The 353-nt window shown below is 38.2% G+C and overlaps 1 protein-coding gene across 1 annotated transcript in view; it reads left to right on the top strand.

Moving 5' to 3' along the window:
* Window positions 1-129, top strand: part of LOC138948045 (toll-like receptor 6) — a 6,845-nt gene extending 6,716 nt beyond the window's left edge. The window contains exon 4 of the mRNA XM_070319573.1: window positions 1-129. This exon is cut by the window's left edge and continues 1,389 nt beyond it. The gene's annotated coding sequence lies outside the window, so the exon portion shown is untranslated.
* Window positions 130-353: the final 224 nt, after the last annotated feature.

The following is a 353-nucleotide window of genomic DNA, read 5'->3' as shown; positions in this document are numbered from 1 at the left end:
AGCTTGACATGTATTACTGTGCATGATTGCATGCACACACCCTATATTATAATCAGGATTCATTTTTGTAAGAAAGAAAACAATATTTTTTTCCATGAAAAACACAGGTAAAACGGAAAGTCAACACATTGTTCGTGTTCGTGTTCACTTTTATTATAGACTCATCTGTATTTGAATTACGTCTGTTCAAACATTCACATTTTTTACTGGCAAACAGACAGACACAAATAGATAGACAGGCAGATACACACACACACACACACACACACACAGGCAGGCAGACAGACGGACAGACAGCTAGGAATGTAAGAGAGAGAGAGAGAGAGAGAGAGAGAGTGTGTGTGTTTCTGTGT

Source organism: Littorina saxatilis, linkage group LG15 (genome assembly GCF_037325665.1).
Source record: "Littorina saxatilis isolate snail1 linkage group LG15, US_GU_Lsax_2.0, whole genome shotgun sequence".
In the NCBI taxonomy this organism is placed as follows: domain Eukaryota; kingdom Metazoa; phylum Mollusca; class Gastropoda; order Littorinimorpha; family Littorinidae; genus Littorina; species Littorina saxatilis.
The sequence above is the reverse complement of the archived record's forward strand: the minus strand, read 5'-3'. Positions and strand labels throughout refer to the sequence as shown.